Source organism: Apodemus sylvaticus, chromosome 6 (assembly GCF_947179515.1).
Source record: "Apodemus sylvaticus chromosome 6, mApoSyl1.1, whole genome shotgun sequence".
Classification (NCBI taxonomy): Eukaryota; Metazoa; Chordata; class Mammalia; order Rodentia; family Muridae; genus Apodemus; species Apodemus sylvaticus.
In genome coordinates this window covers 35,439,336-35,455,078 of record NC_067477.1, presented here as the reverse complement: position 1 = coordinate 35,455,078, position 15,743 = coordinate 35,439,336, and the positions used below count along the sequence as shown (strand labels likewise).

The following is a 15,743-nucleotide window of genomic DNA, read 5'->3' as shown; positions in this document are numbered from 1 at the left end:
GAGAAAATGAACCTCCTTTCCTTTAAAAAAAAAAAAACAAGGCCAGAGTTAAACATCCCAGGCACAGGCCTTTCTAATTGCTGGCGCCCCACTTTCGAAGCCGGGTGGTCCCTCATTACCCTGGGGCATGGAAGGCCCACCACAGGATGAAGGGAAAATGTGTTGTTCCAGCAGACGGTGGGATTTGGAAGCTGACCTAATAGTCTAAGGAGGTGCAGAGATTTGTCTGGAGCCCACTGAGCCCAGAGACCCCTGGAATCCAAGGCTGGCTTAGGAGGCCTGCCTTCGGGGCGGCGTGTGTCTGGCTGCAGCTTGGCCTTGGATGGATGACCATATTCAACTCCACGGTCTCCACGTCTCAGTTCCTGGAACTCAGCATCTTCAACTGTGACCTGCATAGCCTTGTGGTACAACCATGGCTAAAGGGAATGGGCACCTTTTAGAAGATGCTGTGGAATTTTGATTCCTCACCCTATGAGAGCGGGGCTTACCCAGTGCATGAGCCAGGAGGGAACCTCCAGGAGGGGGCTCTGAGGATGCCTTTTCAAAGAGCATGGCGCCTTAGAAGTCTGTCCTAGGTTTCTGTCCTGTGGGTTTCCTATAGCAACACTCAATTCTTCCCAAAGGCTGACAATAGTCCATTCTAGATGCCATACCCCTCTTAGCCACTGGGGGGCGAGATAGCTACAAAGAGCAAGATCAGAGTCTCACTCAGGATGGTCTTTAAGTTTCTTTCTAAACTTCAAAAAAGTCCAAATATAAAGGGAAGAAGTGGGAAGAGGACTCTGTTGCCTTTGAATGTGGGGCAATGGACCACTCATCTCTGGTCTAGACAAGAAGGGAAACTGAGGCACGGCTAGGTTCAAATCCTGCTGTCTGGCATGCCAGTCCCTAGATTGAGCTCTGAAGTCCAAACTCAGCTGGAGAGCTAGGAAGTAATTATAGAGATCCAATGACTCTAACTTAGGGGGAAAGGCTCTGAGGTGGCGTTTGGGAGTTTGGCTTGAAGCAGGCAGGGCAGGGCAAGGCATGGTGGGAGAAGGCAATAGGAGGAAGTAATTCCCCATCCTTCCAAAACATGATCAGCTGAGGCCCAAAGAAAGACTTCCAAATCAGCTATAGCTTTTGCCTCTGCAGCACAGTAGCCTCTGGCAAGCCGCCTCCTCATGACAGGTTTCTTTCCCTCCAAGTCAAATGTCCAGGCCATGAACAACTAGCTGGCCCCATTGTGAGAATGTGAAGCCTTTCTCTTCCCCCTCTGGCAGACCCTCTCCTCCCCAGCATCCAGTGCACACCGCTGGTGTGTACCAGGCGGCTGGAATTAGCTCTGGCAGGAAGTGCCCTCGGAGCTCCGGGTGGGTCTGAGAAGCTAAGGGCTGGTGACAGACCCGGGCACTGCCTGGCCGTAACTGGGCAGGAGCTGTTCCTCTGAAAGCGTGGTTTCCTACATAGAGAAGGTTGTGGAGTGCGTCAAAGGGTAGGGCCCTGGCTAGGTATTAGAAAATGGTCTGTAGAATTATCACATAGCATCAGTATCCAGTATCCGTAATATCAATATCTCAGGTGTTTGATGAGATAGCAGGGTTCAAGGCCCTTGAGCAGGATCTGCTCTTTGGTTCTATCTGCTCAGAAAGCAATAGGTTCCCCCACCTTAAGAGGAGAAAGCAATTTGTACTTTCCTGGGGAGGCTGGGGTGGGGGAGGTTTTCTAGATCACAATGCACTCGTGCCCCCTACTGCCTAGGAGCGAAACTATTCATTTGCGGTGGGGTTAAGGACTGCAGAGTATCCACAGAATACTCACCAGTTCACCCCTCCCTCCCTCCCCACCCCTGCGTTGGTCCTGAGAGGAATGCAACTTTGAGAAGAAGCAGGCAGAACCCGATTTTTTTTAAGAGGGTCCCGGGATTTGAACTCAAAGCACCTATCAACCATGCTTGCAAGGCAAGCACTTTCCCCACTGAGCCACCTCCCCCTCCCAGAACCCGATTTTTTTAAGCTAGGCAGTTCTGGAGTCAAGCATTCATTGCTCAGAATACAGCTGGGAACAGACCTGGCATCAGATATTTAGAGTTTTATTATTATTTTTTCATTTATTATTATTTTAAACTTATGCGTGTGGACGGGCACTTGCAGAGGCCAGCAGGGTGTGGGATGCCCTGGGTCTGGACTTTGGAGATGGGTGGTGAACCACCTGAAGTGTCTGCTGAGAACCAAATTCTGTCCTCTGGAAGAGCAGCAAGCAGTCTTAACCACCCTCTCATCTCTTCAGCTCTTTTGTAGCCCAGGCTAGCCTCAAACTCCCAGTGTAGCCAGAGATGATCCTGTACTTCTGTCCCTTCTGAATACTTGGGACTTGAGCTCCAGGGGCCTCTTCTGGCCTCTGTGTGCACCTGTGCACCTGTGGCATGTGCATACACACAAAATAGGAACTTTTTTTTTTTAAACCTTCCCGCCCAAACAACCTGGGTACTTCCTGGCTAATGACCAGAGATTCTTGGCCCAAGTAAGAGCAAGGTGTGGGGCTGGTGAGATGTCTCCGTGGATAAAGGTGATTATTGTCAAGCTTGAGAGCCTGAGTTTGCTCTGTGGGACCCACATAGTGGAAGAAGCAAGCTGATTCCTGCAAATTGTCCTCTGACCATCAAGCATGTATTATGGGGATATGGTTGTGTTAGTGTAAAGCACTGGGTTTGATAAACCAGGTATGGTGCTGCTTCTTGTAATCCCAGTACTTAGGAGATGGGGGTAAGAGGATCAGGAGTTCAAGATGATCCTTGGCTACACAAAGAGTCTGAGGCCAGGCTGGGCTATGTGAGATCTCATCTCAAAACTATCTAAAAAGGAAATAAACAAAAGCACTGGAGAGGACAGCGAGGGCATTTCACTCAGCTCTCACGGTGTAAAGGTCAACTTCAAGTGTACGGAGCTTGAGACAGAAGCTGAGTTTTGAGAGAGCTGGAGCTACACAGCGAGACTCTGTCTCACCCACCTCCTGCTGCTTTAATTAAGGTCTCTATGATGAAACACCATCGCCAAAAATCAAAGTGGAGAGGAAAGGGTTTATCTGACTTTGCTTCCAGATGACAGTCCATCATCGGAGGAAGTCAGGGCAGGAACTCAAGCAGGGCAGGAACCTGGAGGCAGGAGCTGATGCAGAGGCCACGGAGGAGCGCTGCTTACTGGCTAGTTTCCCTGGGCTTGCTCAGCCTGGTTTCTTATAGAACCCCGGACCACTAGGGGTCCTATAGAACCAGGGATGGCACCACCCACAATGGCCGGGCCCTCTTTCATCTATTACTAATTAAGAAAATGGCCTACAGCTATATAATGGAGGCCTTTTCTTAGTTGATGTCCTCTCAGATGACTTTAGCTTGTGTCAACTTGACATAAAACTATCAAATACTGTGCACATGCATGCGCATGCACACACACAAAGACAGAGGACTTGGTATTTCTCATCATTTCGTGGGTAAGGGAATTTTGGGCAAGGTTCATCTGGGGGGTCTGCTTCGCATGGCTTGAGCTGGTGGCTGGCGCAGGCAGGAAGAGGTGGTAAGGTGCCCTTGTAGACATGGCACCCCAAGGCCTGTTGCATAGCTCCTTGTGTGTGGCCAGTACAGAACTCTTAGGACAGATGCATCTCTTCTGTGACTCTGACTTCCCAGAGGGACTGTGGAAGACTTCCTGGGGCTGGTTCAGTCTCAGTCACACCAGCAAAAGCAACCCTACTGAAAATCGTCTGGGGATAACAGCCATGCCACATGTCTTGTCCCATGTAGCTGGCAGAACCCACACGGTACCCAGCCTGTGCTGGAACAAGAGTCCTATAACCAGGCTATCCTCTTGCTACAACCTACATATGTTTAGGCCTTGGGCCCCTCACTAATGCAGGAAGGACCAAATACCTTCATCCCCATCTCTGTCACTGTCACCTGGCGATGCCTGGAGGCATGCGGATTTCCACCTCTACTTCCTGAGCCAGAGTTTATATTTTAGCAAAGGCCTGGTAACTCCTATGCAGGTCAGAATGAGAGACAACAGAAGCAAGAGAGTCTCGGGATAAAGATGTTGCGTGCTTTTTCCTGGGGGAAGGGGGCAAGCATTGCTTCATCTCAGATGGGGCACTGAAGACAGACCAAAGAAATTATTCAAGCCCACTCTGACTTGATGACCTGAGGAAACTGGTTATGATTACAAGAGAGGTGACTCAGGCAGTTGCGTTACCAAAAAGCCCACTGGAGCAGAGGTAAGAACCCATGTCATCCATGTCCCCAGAAGCTCGCTGTACATGTGGTAGGCAGCCCCACTCAAGAGTCCTCCTCCCAAGCTGTTGTTCACTGGGGCCTCAGGGAGGGGCCTCAAGAGCCCTGTGACTCTCTTGTGAGTTCTTGTACTTTGTTATGAGTTTTGCGAGCACCCCCTGTTGTATTTTAAAAAGAGATAAGAAGGAAGGAATATGTTTGGTGGAGGGACGGTATGGAGTGGGGGAAGGGAGTGCTTCTTCGGGCCAGGGCTGAGGCGTCCCTTCTCCCGAGGGACCAGCCACATGACAGTATAGTATAGAATAGAGTTTAGGGCATGGGAGGGGAGTTAAGGGAGTAGAGACAGAGAAAGCCAGAGAGAGAGAGGGAGACAGAGAGACAGAGAGAGACAGAGAGAGACAAAGAGACAGGGAGTAGAGGCTGGCCGTGAGTTTGTGGAGAGGGGTGAGAGGAATGTAGAGAAAGGAGAAAGAGGATAAAGGGCAAGAGGAAAAGAAAGAGAGCAAGATATTGAGGAGGAGGCAAGCAGCCTCTTTATAGTGAGTCAGGCACACCTGGATGAACCTCCTTGCAAGATAGAACATTTTATTTTATTTATTTATTTAATTTATTTTTTAAAAAATTTATTCTAGCTGGGCGGTGGTGGTGCACGCCTGTAATCCCAGCACTCTGGAGGCAGAGGCAGGCGGATTTCTGAGTTCGAGGCCAGCCTGGTCTACAGAATGAGTTCCAGGACAGCCAGGGCTATACAGAGAAACCCTGCCTCGAAAAAAAAAATCCAAAAAAAATTTATTCTACATTTTCTTTATTTTTTTTTAAAGATGTATTTATTGATTATACGTAAGTACACTGTAGCTGTCTTCAGACACACCAGAAGAAGAGGGCATCAGATCTCATTACAGATGGTTGCGAGCCACCATGTGGTTGCTGGGATTCGAACTCAGGACCTTCAGAAGAGCGTTCAGTGCTCTTAAACTGCTGAACCAAGATGGACCATTCTAAATAGCTGCCTAGTAAGAAAATCAGGATAGGGTGGCAGCCACAGATGCTGCTGGAGTAAACCTGAGGAGATAAGTTGTGGACCCTCAGGGAGGAATAGTATATACCCAGTTCAACTGTGTTCAGATATCTAGGGATCTGCCTGTCTCTGCCTCCTGAGTGTTGGATTAAAGGTGTCCACCACCTCTCCCAGAGACGCTTTCTGCTTTCCTGGAGCTGAAGCTGAGACTGACCTCCATCTTGAGGTCTGTCTTGTTAGCGTTTCTGTGGCTGTGAAGAGGCACCATGCATTTAACTGGGGCTGGCTTACAGTTTGAGGGGTTCCAGTCTACTGTTGTCACAATGGAAGCATGACAGCAGGCAGGCTTGGTGCAGGAGGAGGAGCTGAGGGTTCTATGTCACCATCTGCAGGCAGAGGAAGAGTGCCACACTGGGACTGGCTCGAAGCCTTTAACAAGGCCACGGCTCCTAATATCGCCACTTCTCATGAGCCTGTGGGGACCGCTTTCTTCCAAAGCACCATAAGATCTTTCCACCTCTCCCTCCTTTGTGCCACCATGCCTGGATGCGATTCTAAAACAGCCACAAACACCACACACAGGGGATGCACACCCCATGGTCAGCTTCAGTGCTTCTAGAGAGTCTCCTGTCTCCACTTCCAGGAGTGCTGGAACCACAAACACGTGCTACAGGTCTGGCTTTATGTGGGTTCTGAGGAAATGAACATCAGTCAGGAACTTCCTTCCTTCCTTCCTTCCCTTTCCTTTTTTATTTTTCTTTCTTTTTTTCTTTTCTTTTCCTCCTCCTTCTTCTTTTTTGTTTTTTGTTTGTTTTTTTGTTGTTTTTTTTTTGTTTGTTTTCGAGACAGGGTTTCCCTGTGTACCCCTGGCTGTCCTGGAACTCACTCTGTAGACCAGGCTGGCCTCGAACTCAGAAATCCACCTGCTTTTGCCTCCCAAGTGCTGGGATTAAAAGTGTGCACCACCGCTGCCCGGCTCTTTTCAAAACAGGGTTGGGTTTCTTTGTCTAGCCTTGGCTGTTCTGGAACCTGCTCTGTACTCCAGGCTGGCCTTGAACTCACCTATTTGCCTGCCTCTGCCTCCTGAGCGCTGGGAGTAAAAGCACGTGCTACCACACCTAGCTTGCAATGCTAATTTAAATTTTATGTGCTATACATAGTTATATAAAAAAATTCTTTTTAAATACAAAGGTGTAATAACAGGAGACAAGAAAAAATTGCCATCCTTTTACTGCCTTGAGAAGATGGATGGAAACCTGCAGAAGAAGGAAAAGGGTCTCTTTCCTCCCTCAAAACTGCCACTGGTAGCTGGGGTTGCTGTGATTTGGGCTCTGTTCTGGCAGGGTGGAGCCTGTCATCTGTCCTGGACAGAATTATTGCCTCCAATTACATGGTTGATTATCAATTACTTGTGTCCATGGGAGAGCATGTGTGCATAAGTGCCTTTGCAGATCATTAAAGGTCGTAATTCTGGATTACCGTTGATTAACGAGAGGGAGGCCTGGTATCTCCAGCAGCCGGCATGGCAGCCCCACAATTACGTCCCAGCTGATCGGTAATTGGTGCATCACGAGATGATTTTTCTCTCAGCTGCCTCCTCCCAGCTTCTCCTGCCGGCTCCACAATTAGCACTATTGCTCATCTCTTCCCAGCCCAGGCAGAATTCAGAGAGCCGCTTCCTGGCTGGGAGAGGCTGTAGGGCGGGCGTGGAAGACCCTGCTCCCAGGCTGGGTGTTGACAGCCGGGTGGGGGAGCTGGCGCATGCGCTGTGGTGGGGACGTGGGGCTGGCAAGAGCTGTCTGAGATCCAAAGCTGCCCCCATTGTCTTGTTCAAGCAAGTAGGACCCTCATTCCCCACCCCAGAGCAGGAATGTGAAATAATAGAGACCCGAGGAAGGGAAGTAGCGCTTTGGGGACACGTCCTGAAACAATAGTCTATACTAGTGTTGTGACAAAAACGGAGCCGCAGAGGAGGGGCTCCCGCCAACACCAACTAGCAGGTCCTTGATGGCTGTCTCGTGTTTCCTGAGCTTTTTTGTATTCTATTGACTACAAATAAACCCTCCCTCAGGGCGGGGCGGGGTATGGGAGACGACCGCATCCAGGAATGTGCAGAGACATTTCACTGCCACTGTCTCTGCCCCTGGGTCATGGCACCGGATACCTAACTGTCCTCTCCGCTTCCAGGCTGGATCCCTATGGGTCCCTCCACCCCAGATGGAAGCCACTTGTTGCCCCCAGGATAAGGTCCGGGTCTTGAGGTGCTCCCCTTGCCCTGTGAGTCTTATCTGATCCACCAGCCTCGTCGTGACTCTGACTCCTACTCTATCAGAACCCCATTTTTTGCCCCATTTTTCCTTTCTATTGTTCCTTCTTGAAAGAGTCGCCGGTGTTCCGGAGCCCCACCTGGGCCCCACCCCTCCTGAGAACCACACCCCCTTCTCATCCCCAGAAGGCACCGATTCCAAAGCAGAACTTTAAGAGATGCTTTCCGGGAGTGGGAGAGGATGCCAGGGTGAGCCCGCCCAGAAACCGTTCGCAGGAGGGGTTCCTCTGGCTGCTAAGCCACCAAGTAGGACTTCCGGCCTCACAGCTGCCTCAGCCGCGTTCTTTTTTATCTACTTCGGGTGGTCAGCAGGGTCACGGCAAGCGGCAGGCACAATGCTAATGACGCTGGCTCCACGTGGCGACTATTCAGGGAAGAAAAAAAAAAAGCTGCAATGTTCTCTCTGTCACATTAATCAGAGAAACACATCGAGAGCCGGTTGCATGGAGACAGCTTTCCTCACAGTACCTGCTCTGTGTGCTAATCACCTCCCTTCTGGGCAGTGAGTCAGCTCTCAGCCTTCACGGCTGCCCATGAGGACTGGCAAGAAGCACCAGCTCCACTCAGGTGCCTTACCCGGATGCCCCTCACCCTAATGCCTGTTGTCCACCATCATCCATCCCTTAGCATAAAATCTGGGCCACTCCCCTTGCCAGTTAAGACTTACCTCCTAGGTCTTAAGACTGACAGAGGGAATTCTCTAGAAATTAGTTTCTGACTAGAGTCTGATAAAAGTGAGAGAGAAGGCAGCGTCGGGCACTTTGATAACAATGATGTCACCTTAGATGGTGTTTGGCGTGCTGGCAGGCACAAACATAAGCAGTCTAGACAGATTAGCTCATTTGATCCTTATGTAATCTTACAGATTACTCACAGATGTGACCCCTCTATACAGGTGAGCAGGAGGAACACGGAGAGGTTAAGAAACCAATCCAAGGTCACACACCTAGCAGCAACGCCAGTAGACCGAGCCATTGCTATCCATGGCCTTTATAGCTCTCCCTGTGCCCGGCACCTGAGCACAAGAAAGTCTCTGAATATTTTTACATGTACAAGACATTCATTCATTTATATAATAACTGTTGAGTACAAACTGTGTACCAGATGCAGAGCTAGTACCAGGGAGACTAAATATGACTAAAGACTAAATGAAATAGACCACACCCTCAAGGAGAGGTTGGCACTAATTCCACATCCGCACAAATTTGTAGGAAACAAAAACTGTGCTGCATGCCGTGCCGTAGCAGACCCCGTGAATGTGTGCACTGGTAGGTTCCTCACTTCTCTTCAGGGGTCCAGGAGGCTTCCTTGAAGAAGTGACACACAGCAGAGATGATAGCAGCCGCACCTAGAAAAGCAGATTCCCTAGCCGGTGTGATATGGTATCAAACACTTGTTACCCCAGCATTCAAGAGTGGAGGCAGGAGGATTGGAGTCCCAGGCCGGCCTGAGCTCCGTGAGATCCTCTATCAACGAAGAAATTCCAACCTCTCAGGCTCCACCCCAGACCTGTCAAGGACCACAGGCTTGTGCAAAGAAAGGCCTTGTGCCCTGGCCAGATTGACTCCAACGTCATCCCACGTCTGAAGCAGGGACAGGACTTGTGGGGAGAGAGGAACAGGAAGAGCCTGTGGGCAGCCAGAGGGACAGCGTTGTAGCCGCCAGCAGCTACATGTAAACTGGGTTACCTGTTGAGAGAATTTTGGGGTCATAGGGAAGAGCGGCGAAAAGAAAGTACGGCTAAGTCAATGTTCACTGATCAAAGCCGTAAACTTTAATGGCGCCGGACCTTTTAACAGTTTGGGCAAACCCTCCCCCCAGACTCCAGGCTGAGTTCCGGTGGAAGTTGTCTAGCTTCTCTTGGAGGTCTTCGTCTTGACTGCTCCGGCAGCTGGGTGGGTCACCTGTTTAATTCAGGAATCCCTATACCAGGAAGAACAATGAACTTAACCTTTACTACGTGCACTCCACCCTAGGTGGAGCAGGATCCTGGCTAACTGGGAAAAGTTAACCTTGACCAAAGTCAAACTCTGACCAAGTGCAAGACTGCCCCAATATGGCTCTGTACATGTCCTCCCTTTTTTTATTAATTTGAACACGAGGAGGTAGAAAACAAGTGGATAAATATCCTTCATAAGAAGGCGGGCCTTAACCAGGAGGGGAAGCATTGACCGTAATTCCTCTTAAATATTGTATAACGTCTTTTTCAGAGGAGGGGTAATAGGCTCCCTTATTATTTTAAGGACAGCCTCTCGACGTTAACCCCTATGCAATTAGGTGTACTTCCTGGGGACTCAGAAGCAGAAATTCACCTCCCCATGCAGTGCTTTGCCTCGCACGTCTCGCTGGTACCCATGTTTGTTCAAAAACAAACACACATAGATCTGAGTTCTATGTGGCTCCCTCTTTGGAGATCCACTTGTGTAAGTTTTGAAGCCAGGGGGGTCTGCAAGTGTCTTTAACAGACATGTAATCTCTCCATCCAGGTGAGCCTGGGTGGAGACAGCCAGTCTGCTTAACAGACAAGGTCAAGAGTTAAAGGTGGAATAGGATTAACTTGTCCCAGAAGTATCCAATTCAGTTGTAAATTAACAACTTTAAGGATCCAAAGCTTGGCCTCTGAGGTGGGAGAGGTAGCCTTGTGAATCAAGAATTAAGCTGTTACTTCTCAGGAAAAGTGGAGACTATATGTTAAATTAACACAGCTGGCTGAAGATTGTTAGCCATCTTCAAAATTGGAATCTTCAATATTGGAATTATTTCTAGACCAGTCTATGGTTGAGTCAGCTGAACACAATAAGGAGAAGAGTCATTTTAACTCTTCTAATTAATTTTTCCTAAGCTAGCATAACAGTCTCCATGTTCTGTCCCACAAAGTCTAAAAGCTTGAAGCTAGGCAATTTATCTAACCTGGGACATTTAACAATTGAGGTAAGTCAAGAACATATATCCAATATAGCTCTTATGTTACCATGGTCTGGGCATTCAGCAAGCACACAGTCAGCATATCTTCTGCAGCATTCTGTGGAAAAAACAGAGGACATGCCTTCTCCCCCAATATTAAATCAGGATCATGGCATATGTTAGTAAGTGAATTCCTTCATTTCACCTAGACATCAATATGTCTAATTACAAGATGTCATATACATTTAGCAAGGAGTTTCTTGGCATCTAAATTTTAAAATTTTAAAATTTTCTTAAAAACATGTAAGCATAATTTAAATTATATGCACAGGGACACAATTTCCCCTCTCTTCTTTCTTCCAAGAAGATATTGTTTTATTAATTTAAGTTGGAACACAAAGTATAACCCATAACATAGGCAATAACTATGTAATTATATAAAATATAGTTGCTTTTTCTGTTAGAGCAGTTGCAACTAGACAGCCTAAAAATGAATCATTAGTCACATGTACATATTTTTTTAATCTTTTAAATTAGAAATATGAATATCATTTATCTGTAATAACTAAGTCCTCTAGGATTAACACCATTACGTGGTAGAGGTAGAAATTGAGGACATCAAGAACAAATCTTTATAATTTGATGTGCACAAAATATAAAATTATTTCAAATACCTAAAGGACAGTCATTTAGAGAATATATCCTTTGTTCTTAGAAATTTGAATCACATTTGTATAAACTGTAAATATTAAGAATTAGCAGTATTAAAAATGGACCAATTTTAAGCAATTATAAACCATGAGCTATGTATATCTACTATTATTAAAAGCTTGACCTTTAACATCTTAAAAATAGCTGCTATAGCACCCAATTCAGGTATCTGTGTTGAAGCAGGGAGAAACTTAAAGGAATAAACATGTGATCTGATAGTACAAATTATCTTTTGGATAACAATTATTAATTTTGCCTAAAAATGCTTGCCATGTAATAGATCAACCATTAATAATAAATTTGATTGTTGCTTAAAGCAAGGAACAAACGTTTCCTACCTTGAAAACAGAGGTTTAAGACCTTCTGTGGCAAGCTTAAAATGAGGTAAATATAAGATAAAGCCAATTAATATATCCTAACAACTTTTGAAAGCCATTTACCTAAAAATTCTAAAAGTCTATAGGAGCAAGGGCCTGTAACAAACATTCTATGAACATTATACACTGAAAATTTTAAGATCTTAACTTCTAGTATTGAAACAGAGACAAAACACTTTTTCTCACAAGACATAAGGCTGTTAGCCATTCCTTGAGGCAAAACTTTCTAATGAAATTGTTTTGTTGTCTCTTTAAAATTAGAAGCAAATGCTTTTATAATTATCAGAATGTAAAGCAAAAAACCAACCCTTTAAATTTACAATAATTTTATAGGGAGTAGACAGGCCAAATGTTAATGCTTTTATAGCCTCCTTGACCTTTCATAGATTTGAACTGTATTTTAACCCACACCTGGATAAGTCAAAAACCTTTTTTTTTTTTTTTTTTTTTTTTTAAAGCCAAACACTCCCTAGGTGGGGCCTGTAAGGCAGAAACAATTTCTCAAAACTTCCTCACTAGCTTCCCCTGAGGCAGCTCTAAGCTTTGCATTAACTCAAATGTAAATTTTTTTATCTGCCCTAGGATCCACCTTGAGTCCTTGGCAAGGACATTGTATGAGATTCCTCAAATGTAAATATCTTCTAATCTGAGCCTTTTATCTAAGACCAGACCCAAACCTACAAGGACAATTTAAGGATTAAACAAAAGAAACCTGTAATTTCATGGTCAAAGGAACCTACTTGATATCAAATACATTTCTACAGAGATATCCTTTTTAATCTTGGAGGGTTAAATTTTGCTCCTACCATTGTAGCCTATAAACTTGTGGAAAAGAGGCAATGGGCCTCTAAAACCCATAGCTGTATCACTCTCAAAATTATCTTAATTACAAAATGTTAACAATTACGAGCCTGCAAACTGAAAACTGTAGCCAATGACACACTGATTTTTATTGTAACTCAATGTTTTCTTGCAATATTAGAGCACAATTGTAATTTTGGAAGCAAATCTCAATTTTAAACAATCTATTTTCTTTAAAATTAATGGCAAACACATATTTACAGCACAAGGTTTGTATGCCAGTTCTTATGTTCAAGTGTATAACAGTGTAACTTATTAAAGAGACAATATTTTAGATCTTAATCTTCATTAAGTCTAATCTCCAGGCCAAGATTCACATGAAACACCATGCCAATTTAGGAGCGTCCCAAAGGCCTGTATTTCCTGGATTGCGTCATGCCACGTGGTGTTCTTCAAAATGGCGACTACCCTAAACTAAAAGCCTTAACCATCATGCCACGTGTTCAAAATGGCGACTACCCTAAACTACCAGCCTTAACCATCATGCCACGTGTTCAAAATGGCGACTACCCTAAACTACCAGCCTTAACCATCATGCCACGTGTTCAAAATGGCGACTACCCTAAACTACCAGCCTTAACCTGACTTTTGTTAATAACATTATACCTTTTAAATCATGTGCAGTGACTTAAGCCAATACTCTATAGTCAAGACATGCAAAATATACCTTTAAATCCAATTATAAACAAGAACAAAGCATGAGTGGCGTTAGGCCACGTGTAGTTAGTTAAGATAGCTCTAACACTGAATCACCAGTTTTAAACTAACCTTTTCTTAATAACACTATACCTTTTACATAATAACCAATTAATTTATAACTCTTTAGTCAAGAAATGTAAAGCCTTATATCATTAAAACCAATTAGAAACATGTATAAAGCGACTACATGAATTTCACAAGCCAAACCAAAGTCTTCCCAAATCTCGAGGTTTCTGGGCTTTTAAGAGCGGCTTTTTCCCCAGCCATGTTTCTGTCTTGGGTGAGTGAGCTACGCTGCCGCGGCGTGGCTTTGAATCAATCCCCACACAAACTGTGGCTAGCTCAAGAGGTTACCAGCAGATGTAATCTTTACCAATTTTTTCTTTTTAACATGAAACAGTCATTCACACAACGACACAGAGAGGACATAAACATACACATAGACAGTCGGTGCACCGGGACAAACACGGAAAGATACACAGAAAGTTAAGCGTGCTTGTTAAGCAATTGCATCCATTTTCCTCTTTAAACAGCTCTTAGAAGCTGTGGACATATGCCTATTTTTAAAAACCCCTTTCTTTTCGCCGAAATCAGCTCTTACGAGCTTTGGGCAAATGCCTACCAAATTCCTTCCCCATATTTCCCTATCTTATCAACCCAAGCAGTCCTGCGCTGGGTCCACGCAGTATGCTTGAAAAACTGTATCCATTCCTGCACTCACAACCATAGACACGAATTCACTAGCGCTAGTTTTGCCCTCTATGTTGCTTACCGTGCGGACACCATTAATTTTCACCTTTTTCTGCGAAGCTTCGCTGGATAGGGCTACCTCAAGAAATTCTCTCGTGCCAGGTCGTCCCACGTTCAGGCGCCACTATGTAGCCGCCAGCAGCTACATGTAAACTGGGTTACCTGTTGAGAGAATTTTGGGGTCATAGGGAAGAGCGGCGAAAAGAAAGTACGGCTAAGTCAATGTTCACTGATCAAAGCCGTAAACTTTAATGGCGCCGGACCTTTTAACAGTTTGGGCAAACCCTCCCCCCAGACTCCAGGCTGAGTTCCGGTGGAAGTTGTCTAGCTTCTCTTGGAGGTCTTCGTCTTGACTGCTCCGGCAGCTGGGTGGGTCACCTGTTTAATTCAGGAATCCCTATACCAGGAAGAACAATGAACTTAACCTTTACTACGTGCACTCCACCCTAGGTGGAGCAGGATCCTGGCTAACTGGGAAAAGTTAACCTTGACCAAAGTCAAACTCTGACCAAGTGCAAGACTGCCCCAATATGGCTCTGTACACAGCGTCCTATGGGAGACCCTTGCAGCTGGAATTTTTCCAGTCTCCCTTGTCCCTGCTTAGGGAATGCCACCTCTGTCACAGCCTGCAGATGCTGAGGGTGGAGGGGCCTGGGATGGCTAAACAGGGGCTGGCCTGTAGGTATGAGGGACAGTTCTGCCCTGTGTCATCTTTTTCAACCCGGAAGCTTGGCCAGAGAGGGTCCTGGTGGGTGAGAGGATGGGAGAGGCTAAAGACTTAGAGGCCCCCCAGTCCCCTGATGAGATGGTGCTTTGGTTTTCAGGAAGCAGAAGCAGCAGTTAGACCATGAATTCTGTTGCTGGGGAAGTTTCTTTCCTAGTGTCCAGAAAGGACCCCCAAGACAGCTCTTCCTTGTCCTCTACAGTTTGCAGAGGATCCGAGGAGAGGAGCCAGTTGGCTCTCAGAACATAGTTGCTGGACACAGAGTCTCTGGAGGTGGCCTCTCCCCTCCTCTGGAGACAGTCCTGAGGGGGATGTGGTTGTAACAGACCATGGCCAGCAGAAGGCAGGCAGCGTCCTGCAAAGAAGAGAGAGCCCCTGGTGCTGCTCTGAGCGACCGAAGCCGGGAGTTCAAAGAGGGAGGCTGCTCGTTGGCTTCAGGCTCAGCCACTCAGACTGGGCGTGGCTGCCTCTGCTGCATAGAAGTGTTGGCCAAGAAATAAACCCACTGCTGGGGACAACCCCGGACCCAAGTCTGATGGCATTTATAGGGCACGGACTGTAGCTAGAAATTGTGTGAAGCCCCCTTGTGCCTGTCAGCTCTGCAGCTGGCTTTTAGATCCCTCCTCCTGTCTGTCTGTGGTATGAGTTGATCTGTCTCGGCTAGCAGCACATCAGGATGTGGAGGTGACAGAGGCACAGATGTTCCAGAGAGTGTGATGGTTATGAGTGTATTTATTATTGTTGTTGTTGTTGTTGTTGTTATTACAAGGTCTAGTGGATCATAGACTGACCTGGAATTCATAGATGACCTTGAATTTATGCAGTCAAAATGCTTTACCTCTGACCTCTAACCCTGGGATTACAGGTATGTTCCACCATACCTGGTTTTTGTTTGTTTGTTTCAGTGCTGGGGGTTGAATCCGGGAAGGGCGTTGTGCTAGGCAAACACTCTACTTCAGTGCCTTTCTAAAGGAAGAAAGAAACCAGGAGAAAACGAACTAGCTTAGGAATCCACCTGGCTTCGCCGACAGCTTCGATGGAATGCCCTGCCCCTGCCAGGGGCTCAGTGTGTCATCCGCTGCCTGGTGTGCCTGTCCTTCCTTCCTCTG

General features: G+C 46.4%; 1 long non-coding RNA gene across 1 annotated transcript in view; it reads right to left on the bottom strand.

The window, feature by feature from the left end:
- The window catches only part of LOC127687090 (uncharacterized), a 375,067-nt gene extending 363,272 nt beyond the window's left edge, over positions 1-11,795 (bottom strand). Inside the window, exon 1 of the long non-coding RNA XR_007978319.1 lies at positions 9,621-11,795. This is a non-coding gene — a long non-coding RNA (uncharacterized LOC127687090). The remainder of the gene's footprint in view (positions 1-9,620) is intronic.
- Between the last annotated feature and the right edge of the window lie 3,948 nt (positions 11,796-15,743).